The following is an 8,403-nucleotide window of genomic DNA, read 5'->3' as shown; positions in this document are numbered from 1 at the left end:
ACTATAATAGTATAAAATGCCAAAGATCGTTGCGCCCACCATGTTGTATAAGCTAAATCCAATACACCCATCAAGTGATAACTCTTACTTTCATGTTCCAAATAAAAGAAAAGAAGAACAAAAAACTCATATGCGCCACACCAAAGATAAGAATCCTGAGCCTCAAATCAGGCTGATTTTGTATCCTTCATCCTAGTGAGTCACGCCTTATGAACGGATTTGACAAAAGATACACAATGTTCGTACAATTCAATCAAATACTTGGCCACGTGTGAATGAGCCTATATTCAATTCATGTGTGTGATTAGAAATTGCGAGCCTGTCAGAGTTGTACTCGACTCCATGTCTAATGGAATGCAAGTGCCCCTGTGTTAAGATGGATCGATTAAGGCCAAATTTAGAAATCCAACCACCCTCTCAACCACTGGTTGTAACAATGATCATGCAATTTACAGAAGAGTAGGGTTAGTCTTTCCAAGAGGATTCTTTTTGCCTTATGTTCATGACTTTTCTTTCACCAATAATTGCAGCCAATGTATTTCTCGAAAGAACAAAGATGGATAAGTGAGTGAAAGAAGGCTAAAAAAAATGCCGATTTTATTAATTTGTGAATGATGCTCATTACACTAGATAGAGTAAAATTTAATAGAGTGAATAAAGAGATAAATACCTGAAACTGTCCGAATGAATAGATGGTCTAGGTGGATGGTTATTAGGATGAAACCAGAAGGTTTGATCTTCTAAGTAAGAATTCGGCTGATCAAAATCCAACAATGGAGGGTTCTGGATAATTATGTTATTCCTATGGTATTATAACGATGACATTGTATAATAGCAATCTATGCTAAGACTAAAGATACACTACGCTATGCAAAGATAAATGTAAAGGTAAATTTAAAGAATATTGATTATATTTGCACGTGGCCTCAAGCTCTTCATTGTGTTCTCCTTTTATAGGCTCTAGAGTCGGTAAAACCCTCGATAGGTTTTCTTAATGGTCCAGGATCTCATGGCTATGACATGTAATCTTCCCATATGGAGTCTCCATAAATCTAAAATTCTTAGTTAGATTTTTTTTCTTTTATGTAGATACTCCCCCTATAGTTCCGTTCTTTAATACAATGTTGAAATTGCATTGGTTGTCTAACACAACACCACATTACGCGAAAGCTTACGGATCTTAGAATTATGGCTAAGTCCTAGATGGGGGAGGGGGGTAAATAGGACCACTTAAAAATATGTGCCAATTAAAAGAAATTGACACTTAGGCTTCCAAGCCAAGTGAGACCAAGTACATAGTGAAATTTCGGTGTTTGGCCATTATGCGTTAATTGCAGAAGCTTGGCGGAGCTAGAGAATGAAGGATATGTTCTAGAGGAGGGTCATTAGCACCTATTAAAAAATTATGCCTATTTAAAAAAATTAATTTGGCTAACTTAAACTAATGAACAATTAAATTAAGTAAGGCAATATAACTTTAAGATTTCTAAGACAATAGAGGATCCAATCACATAGGCAACTAGTTTATAAAACGATAATGTATATGTGTGTGTGGGATATGTTACCTATTAATACTAAGCATTCATCTAATCATGCATTCATAATTAAGCATAATTAACCAAATGTATAAATGACAATCCCAAACACAATCATTTATAATGGTTCAACAACTTGCCTACTCCACTCCCGGCGGATACACTCAACCCAAGAGTACCAGATTTCACTATCGAAAATTTTAAATCAAGTTCACCTCTAACCTTTACATCCCTACACAAGGACTCTAAGATATATGCCCTACACAAGAGCAAGTATAACATCTCGAATTTTCGCAGCTCGAGTACATACTCATGCCCAAGAAAACCGAGTGTTAATAATTGAATGAATTAGATGCTTCAAAATTGCATCCTATTTTTATTTTTATTTTTTTTCATTTAGATCACATCCGACTACATTCACAAAGGTAATCATTCACGAGAGTAAAATCAACTGTATTTTTCATTCCATTAAAGTAAAAGAATTCAACAAATTATCAAAATGCCCTCTTAATGAGAGCTTATTATATTAACGAATCTGCACCGGAAGTATAAATAAAACTAAATCATAAAAATATCTTCTTATTCATTCAATATAATCTTCCACGGGGAGATGGTCATCTGGGTCTTCAGTCTATACATCACCTGTATCATCTGTACGGTTGGAGAGGGTCAACGCCCTACTCATAGTGATGGTTATCCATTAAGATTAGCAATAATTCAAGAGATTAATAAAAATAATGTAAGAGTTCTGATACGTCTCATATTCCACCACTACGAGACGTATCAGCATGCACAACTAATCTATATAAATACATACCTAACAAAGTATGTGCAACTCATCATACGTAGTGATCATCACAATGTGGAATATAATTCATAGAAAACCCGACTAGCCCTGTATTCTCACACTACGGAGATTCACCGGCATGTCCAACGCTACTGTGGATTTACGTGAACACCTCGAGGGAGCACAACACATGAGTTGGATGAATTATGTGACATGATATGTTCATGGAGTGACTATTTGCAACATCCAATCCCAGAAGTGATGTAACATGCATGCAATTACTTGTATCGATTTGTGCACCACTACTCAAACCCGAGAAATTACGTGCACTACCAAAAAACTGGGCAGAGCCGACGGACGCGAGGTGGTTTTGCCAATGGCTAAAAGCCGTTGGTAATGCCTACGGCTAAAATTTGTAGCCGAAACAACTTAATCGATAGTTAAAGAACCATTTGTAACGGTGGACGTCCAATCGCTATTGTTTGCCTATGGTGTGGTTCACCCGAGATTTACTTCGAGCTCATTTTTTGGTATTAACATTAAAAGAATGTTTACAAATGGATGTATGGTGTGGATTAAACACAAACATCATGGTGGGGCCCATAGAGCCCTACAAAATCCAAAGCTAAAGCTAGAGTTGTTATTTGTATGGTGAAAAGGTGTGAGTTTTACATTTTATGTAAAATAGTGGTGACTCATTCATAGAAAAAGTGGGTTTGATATATGGCTATCCAGACCATCCAAATAATGGGTCTTGTTGCAGATGGTTTATATTTATAATTTTCTTATGTAATAGTATCTTAACCATCAAGTAAATGGACCCTTTCAGATTATGTAAAACACACATTTTTCAGATTTAAATCTCTTATCCCATTTCAGAAGATGAATTTCCAAATCTCTCTTTTGACCTCCATTTTCTTCCTCTCTGTTCCCTCTTTCGAGCGCCCTCTTCATCGCCAGTCGAGATTGAGCTGTGAATCTTTCGAGCGCCCTCTTCCTCGCCAGTCGCCATGTAGAACCATCTCAAATAGGTGAGCACTCACATGGCTACACTCTACATTTCTATTTGGAAGTTTCATCTTCACATTTCGTTTAAACCCAATCATTTTAAGGCAACGCTTCATCAACGTCTGGCCCATCTGATGAGGTCCCTATGAATGATATTATATTGGTATTATATTTCTTCAATCTCATCAGTTTTGTTGCATAGAAGATGGTGCACACCATTTGTTCGATGTATGGCCTCAATGAGATTTGTGTTTAATCCCTATGGATTTAGTATAATGCATTGATTACCATTTAAAAGGTGTATGTATGTATATCAATTTTTCTTTCCCTTCATGTGGTCTGATGGGTGCCGTGCATGCATACATAAATTGGCATGGAACAATCGTTGATCAAACAACAGTCAGGTGAGTGAGGGTAGGTATGGCAATGCATATGATCAGAAAGAAAGATACCGCAGTCCAAATGTTGATTCTAACCATCCGTTTTGTGACCTGTCCAATGGATGGTTAGAACATTAATTGAGCATTGGATCATAGGAGCTATTAGGATATAAGTGGATCAGGTCACCTATATTGTGATTCACACTTTTGATATGCATATGGATTGTTCATTTGGTGGGGTCCATGAGATGGATAAAGGGATTTGTAGCTCATATGCCATCGCTGCACTTGTGGGCCAGATTGGGAAACATTCATGAGATGATGCCTAGTACAAACATGTCCCGGGCAAAAGCTCTGGCTGCTTCACTAGGCCACAAATATACATTAAATATGACTCATTGGTCAATTTTGTCAGACTGTGTCTATTTCTAATCTACATGCCCGACAGATTGGCCTGCTTTGTGGGCAAGAAATCTACCTTGGGACCTTATCTGATGAGAGCCTATCACATTTACAATGATGCCATGACTCAACCTTACCATTATGATCACCTAGTGCCATGCATGCTATTGAAATCAATTGAAAGTTGTGGCTCGCCTAATGAGTGAATTAATTAGCCTGATTCTCCTATTCATGGTGGGCCACTGGACTTGGTGGATTTATGGGTAGGGGTTAGATAACTTCTCCACGGATGATACCTAGGCCCATTCATGCCATTAATGCTAGGAGTGACAATGGGCCAAGCAGCCCCTCCCACCGCTTTAGGCCAGGGCTTGGACCCAAACATGGCCAAAGGGTAGGGCCTGAGCTTGAAATATAGGGCCGGTATTCAAGTTGATCGTGGACCACTGAGGAATGGCCAGCCTGTTCGCCCATTCTAATCATCAAGTGGGCCACCATTGTAAAAAAAATAATAATAATAAATAAATAATAAAATAAAATAAAATTTACTTGTGAGCAGTTTCAATTTGTGATGCCTTTTAACTCTCACAGACTCCGGCATGACCCATGACACAAATGAAAAAGTGATATTAGTTAAGGCATGCAGTATACATTTTGGTTGTTTGAAGTTTGCACGAAAATGGAAAATGAAATTCTGTGAAAACACTCAAAAGGTTTCAAGTCCACATGGTCCTGTATTAAAAATCAGTCTCATTCAACATGTTTGTGATGCCTTGATTGCTAAGTACACATTTGGGACTGATCAGGTTTCCGTTCTTGCATGTTGGTGTAGGTGACACTTCGGGGGGAGGGGGGGAGTTAACCAAAAGGGTTTGATTTTCTTTTCTGAAAGTCTTGATTTTCTTGTATCCTAATTGCCTTTTCTACTTCCAATTTTTTTGCAGAAAAAGAGTGGAATGAGCATGAAAAGCCCGCCTTGGCCATTATATCCTATTTGATCGATATTCCTTCATTCGTTTGTTGAGATTGGTTAACAATCTAGGACATTGGTTTGCTAGTTGCCACTGACATAGACTTTTATTTGCACAGCATTCTTGGAGGTAGTCATGGTGTGCCTCGGGTCCACTTCAAAAGCCGGCAAGGGGACTATTATGACATGGTAATTTTTTTCTTGTAAATTTAGTAACTTTAATGGGTGGCAGTGTTTAAGGTTTGGTTTTGGATAGTTGTATAGGAGAAACCACACCACATACGCAGGTTATGGACATGTTAGGGCCGAGCTTATGAGATGTTTGGAATAATGACTCTCACACGCAAGTTATTTGTTAAAATTCGCTTCTTGGAATTGTTGTTTTCTACGCCACCGTTGCTTATTAAATTGACTGCTTGATATGCCTTTTTTGGGTTCATGTATTTCGTGTACAGAATGTCCATTGAAATGGTTGCTTGCATTCATATCGAAGCAATCTCAATATTGGAAGAGATGCATTCTAGAGGGTGGCGGAATTATTTCTTTGCATTATGAATTTCTTCTATTTTTTGTTGCATTATTGATCCATGTGAATCTCATGGTTCTTCGATATCTTATGATATGATATCTATTATTAATGGAACTCTTAATTGCAATTTTGCATGAACGTGGCAACTTGTGACAGATATGTGCATGGGGATGTCAAACCAAAGAACTTTTTGCTTGGTCCCCCAGGCACTTCCGAAGAGAAAGAACTCTTCCTTGTTGATCTTGGATTAGGTAAGTTCCATTCCTTTGATTGTGGAAAGTTTCATGTCTCTTTGCCAATATATTATGGAACAAGGCTAATTATTTCATTCGCCACATACCAGAAACTAAATGGCGAGACAATTCAACTGTTCAATTTCAGGACCTTGTTGAGTTAAGAGCAATGCTATGAAGCTGGTTTCTCACCTTGCTTAGATTCCATCCTCTGCAGTTCAATTCAAAGAAGTGTTACTAGCAATGCCAGTGAAACGCAAGCAGCAACTTCAGGTACACTTGTTACAAAGTCAGATAATAACAATTCAACCTAATCCAGTTGATTCCTCTGCCTGTAAAGCTTAAGAAGAGTTATTTGATACTCTGGCAGTTTAGGACACTTCATATGCAACACCCATATGGGCTGATCTCTTGAGAACATTCTACACATCCTGATGCACCAGGGCCTGATTATTCCTTGAAAGTAGAACATGGAATCACTTAATTGTATTAGATATAGTCTTCAAGTCGAACTGATTGGACCACAAGAAATGGTCCACCCACTGGATAACTTCTAACATTAAGTGCATGTGAAATAAATTGTCATCCTTAAATTTAAGTTCTTGATAACTAAGTTCTTTGGTCATTTATGGAACCAAGTAGCATTTTGGAGCTTTCCAATAAATATTGAATCATTCTCATATAATATGTGGTTTATTAATGATAGCCTATGCAAATTGGACGTCTAACTTGTTTTTTCCTTTCTTGTATTCTCTTCTATGCCCCACCATCACATGTAGCCTCTCTTTGATTTCATTTATAGGACTAGAAAACATTTTGCAGGCCATCCACACTCAGACAATCATTTACCTGTAAATCATCTATAACTTATAGCTAAATAGGACAAGCTGTATATGATTAACACCTCTAAATCATTGCAATCACTTAGTGCTTAAACCATTTACAGGCATCCAGATGCTTAGAATTTATCCCATTGGAAGATCAATTTATCAAACAAATAAAAATATTATTACCGTAGGATGGAATTTATTCCTGCGGAATTTGCAAACTACTCTTTGGCTAGGAATCCAAGAACTGGCCTTTTGTTGGAAGTGGATTCCAAATGGAATAAATCTCTTAAGGCATGTTTGGATACATGTATTCCAAGTGAAAAGGAAAGAAAAGATAATGATTAGGCAATGATTATCTACATGAGCACTATTGCAACATGGATTTCTTTTTTAGTGTATGTTTGGATAGCAAGCGGTAATCTCAAAACAATATCTAAACATTGGTAAATAGAGAATGTTGGGTTTTAGACCGCGAAATTACACAGAGATGGATCTAAGATATCAATCCAAGGGCACCAAGCAAACACAAGAGAACACAAAGATTTAACGTGGAAAACCCTTTCAGGAAAAAAGCACGGCACAAAGCGACAGATCTTCACTATGAATGCAGAAATTACAAAGAGAAAAGACTTACCCGATTTAAACAAGCTTGAATCTCACCCTTACTATACCCTTTGCAAACCCTAAAAACCTTTTAGAAAACCTTAGAATCCCTTAGAATCCCTTAGAATAATACCTCCCATCCCATTTACCCCCATATATATAGTTTTAGGAAGAATTCCAAACAAAATCGGAAAGAATCATAAACGAAATCGGAAATAATTCCCGCACTTTTGCAGTTGCGAGAATAATCTACGCAGAATCCAAATAGATTTAAGACATCAAATACATCAATCTCTACCATGTCTTTAATCTTCAAATGTGTAACTCATTGTCCTCTTCTCTTATCTCTGCCTCGCATCATAATTTCATTAATGCTTCTTGTGCACACTGTCTTCCTTTTACAATATCGCCAAGCATAGAGAAGTTATACAGAACTTGAACTTCTTTATAGGAACAACCTTGGTGAGCATGTCTATTGGATTCATGCTGGTGTGAATCTTCTCCAGAGTTACGCCTCATTCCTTAAGCACTTATCGGATAAAATGGTGACGAACATCAATGTGTTTAGTACGAGAGTGATAAACAGAATTTTTAGCCAAATTGATAGCGCTCTTACTATCAGAATTAACTGGCACGGCCTCCCGTAGAAGTCCTGACTGATTTATCATGCCCTTAACCAAACACCTTCCTTAAACGCTTCCGTCACTGCCATATATTTTACTTTGGTCGTGGAAAGTGTCACCACGGATTGAAGTTTCGACATTCAACTAATTGTTCCACCAGTTAGTACAATTGAGTATCCTGAAGTTGACTTTCTGGAATCCACACTCACTGCGTAGTTTGAATCCACATACCCTACTAACTTTGCCCCTGTCTTCTCAAAAGTTAAGACGTAGTCTTTTGTACCTCGAACGTATCGAAGTAGCCATTTTATCGCTTCCCAATGTTGCTTGACAGGGTTTGACATGAATCTGCTCATAACACTGATTGTCAGTGAAATATATGTTCTCGTACAGACCATTGAAAGTACCCTGGTTTGTCAATTAGTGTGAGTGTTAAGTCAGTAAGACAAGTGAGCTCCATAAGAAGATCATTAAGCGTTTGCCTCAACAGTATGTGTTCTCGA

The 8,403-nt window shown here is 37.7% G+C and overlaps 1 long non-coding RNA gene across 1 annotated transcript; it reads left to right on the top strand.

Moving 5' to 3' along the window:
* The first annotated feature begins 3,212 nt into the window (after positions 1 to 3,212).
* Positions 3,213 to 6,442, top strand: LOC131229210 (uncharacterized). The gene is made up of 2 exons (XR_009163213.1): positions 3,213 to 3,353; positions 5,057 to 6,442. It is a non-coding gene; the product is annotated as an uncharacterized LOC131229210 (long non-coding RNA).
* Positions 6,443 to 8,403: the final 1,961 nt, after the last annotated feature.

The sequence above is a fragment of the Magnolia sinica genome, chromosome 2, assembly GCF_029962835.1.
Source record: "Magnolia sinica isolate HGM2019 chromosome 2, MsV1, whole genome shotgun sequence".
In the NCBI taxonomy this organism is placed as follows: Eukaryota; Viridiplantae; Streptophyta; class Magnoliopsida; order Magnoliales; family Magnoliaceae; genus Magnolia; species Magnolia sinica.
This window is presented reverse-complemented; position numbering and strand designations above follow the sequence as displayed.